The following is a 3,118-nucleotide window of genomic DNA, read 5'->3' as shown; positions in this document are numbered from 1 at the left end:
AGATGTAATCAAGGTTGGCATTTGATGTAAGGTTCAACTTCTGGAAACTGTAGACATTTTGTCACTTGCAGCGTCTCATCTTCATTTTCAGCTAATACAAGCTTCTTTCACTGTTAATTGCTCACTATCCATTCTCTTCTTATTCTAAGCTTGTGCTTGATATGTTGTATTCTTGAGCTCTTGGTCTTTAGCACTAGATAACTGTCATCTTATCTCTGTGTTAAAGTATTGATTGCATCACTAAATAGGTTGCTCAGGTTTCTTTCTATCTAATGCAAGAGAGTTGTCATCCTGTCCTTGCATTAATAGATTAGATTTACAGGTTTCTTTACTGGTTGCAGCCGGCCATCACATGGTCTTGTGCATCTGCTGGTGTGGTCAATATTCTCCATATTCACCTAACATCTAAAACTGTGAGCATTGGTGGTCTAAAGCCTTGTAGTCTGAGGGTGTTCATGCATGTCTGGAGTGAAACAGAGTGAAAGTGGTTATCTGGCTTGAACCAAACCATCATTCCTTCCATTAAACCTGCAACAATAGTTGAATTTATATGTTACCAGGCATCTCCGAGCTACAACCTAGGAGAGTTTCTTGGAATCCTAACATAATTGGCGTCGTTGCCAGGGAGAGGAGATTGAAGCTCAGCTTCCCTGGGAGAACGACACAGATCTAGCTTTGATGATAGACAAAGTCTGGACACATTTTTGGTTGTAATCATCTATCTGGCAACTCTACTGGAGGCTGAACCTCTTGGCGATTCCACATTACAATTCTAGCTCAGTTTATGAGACATACTCGGAGAAATCCTCAGAAATCACCAGTTGACCCAGTGCTTGACCCTGAAAAAATTATGAAGCAAAGAAATGCATCACAAAAAGGAGCATCAGAATTAGGTAAGCCTAAACAACCTTATGTATCTCTGCAAGAAAGGCTTGTAACCGAGCATGCACATGTTGAAAATATAGACCCTAGCACTATCAATGAAGAAATACTCTCAGAGATTCATAAATCTCCTTGTTCAATAAGTTCCCCTTTGGATCTTAGTCCAAAGGAAACCTTCCTTCCAGTCCATCATATTCCTTTAGCCCTGTCAGTCATTTCTCAACTCCCTATCGTTCAAACTGCTAGTATCCTTCCCTCTACCCCAGTCATGGCAGGCCCACAAGCACCTACCAAAATGGAAAGAATCATAGCTGCTAGGTATGGACCCCTAGTCCTGCATGTTCCTTTGAATGCCATGCCTGCAGGAGAGTATCAGAAATACATGCCTAAGTTCACTGGTACAGAGGGAGTAACAATTGAAGAACACCTTGAGTCTTTTTATAGTTATGCTGATAACCTAGATATCAGTGAAGATGATGTGTGGATGAGAGTATTTGTCCAAAGCCTTGATGGAGAGGCTAGAAAGTGGTTCAGAGAGCTGACCCCTAGGTCTATAGCAGACATTGAAGCATTAGATGATGTGTTTTTAAAGCATTGGGGAGATAAGAAAGACCTGTTATATTACCACACTGAGTTTGGCAACCTCAAAAGGGAAAATGGGGAGTCATTGTTTGATTTTAATAAAAGATTCAATCGTATGTATAGCAAGATACTAGCTGAAGTGAAGCCTACCCCCACCTCTGCTAAACTCACCTATGCCAATGCCTTTGATTCTGATTTCTGCCTGCTATTAAGAGAAAGAAGATGTGCTTCTCTAGCTGAAATGCAAGATGCAGCCTTGGAGGTGGAATCCAATATCATGGTTGTAGAGAAACTCAAAGGACATGCTGATAGGAGGCAGAGAGGTTAGTCTTCTTCTTCTTCATCTTCGGAACCCAAAACAGACAAAATGACTAAGATGATAGAGTCATTGGCTGCCCAGATATCCAAACTGAAGATTGAACAGAGTGCTGGGAAGGCAAGGCTGCCTAATACATTTGCTCCTAGAAATCCCAATCCATTCAGAAGAGCAAATGAACAATTGCAGACCATTCAAAGGGGTAAAGAGGCCAGTGAAGAACAAAGGGTTAAAGCTCCTTTTTCAGAACGGAGTCATGGAGGAGGAATAGTCTGATGAAGAGGATGAGATTCACAGTATGAAAGACAAGGGCAGTGTTGCGTTTTTTACATTAGCTACCTACGAGGAGTCATTACTCAGGGACCAGACCAGTCAAGAGTGGGACAGAGAAGTTGTTCTACAGACTGAAGACCAGCAAAGATATAACTTGAGGTCAAGAACGAGTAATGTCAAAGAGAATCTTGCCCAAAGAGCTGCTGTCCCCACAAAGCAGCAGATCAGCAAACAGAAGAGACCAACAGCTGATCCCATCATCCTCAAAGCACCAGCTCAAGAGGTAAGAGGCCCTGACAAGTCCCCTTCGCCTTTCAATTTTGAATCAGAAGTCTAGAAGTTGAAATATTTGTACCTCTTATAGAACTTGTAAAGAGTGAGGTCTTTAGAAAGCCTATCCTTGATGCCCTTGAGCTGAAAGCCACACAAGCACGCAATGACTATGTGAATTTACAAGATGATAAACTGGCAATTGTGCTTAGCCCGATGACTGAACCTACTGATAACAATTCCCCATCATTTTATATCTCTCTAACCATTCATGACAAAGTCCTCCACAATTGTCTGCTGGACACAAGCGCTAGCCATAATCGGATGCCCAAAGTTGTCATGGAAGAGTTAGGCCTTGACATTACCATACCTTTTCATGATTTATTCTCCTTTGATTCAAGGAAGGTGGAATGTCTGGGGTTAATTAAAGATTTGGCTATCACCCTGACTCAACTGCGCATGAAGAGCATGATGATGGATATTGTGGTAGCAGATGTTCCCCCTAAGTTTGGTGTGCTACTTTCCAAAGGCTAGATTAAGAGGTTAGGTGGGACATTGCAAAATGACTTATCTTATACTAGTTTTTGGAGGAGAAAGCAGAAGACTGTATAGGGAAGCCCAACTAGCCTATATTATCAGTGATGAGAAGAATCCCACTAATCATCCCATTTACGCTGTGGACACTGATTTTGGAGCATTTATTCTCCAAATTGAAAAATCCCAGAGGGCCTCGGTGCAGCTCAAGAAACCAATAGGGCGGGCCATGGAAGAAGAAGGGACACAGGCTTGGGAGAT

The sequence above is a fragment of the Pinus tabuliformis genome, chromosome Q (genome assembly GCF_031772625.1).
Source record: "Pinus tabuliformis cultivar Carrire ecotype Pingquan chromosome Q, CPIR1, whole genome shotgun sequence".
In the NCBI taxonomy this organism is placed as follows: domain Eukaryota; kingdom Viridiplantae; phylum Streptophyta; class Pinopsida; order Pinales; family Pinaceae; genus Pinus; species Pinus tabuliformis.
The sequence above is the reverse complement of the archived record's forward strand: the minus strand, read 5'-3'. Positions refer to the sequence as shown.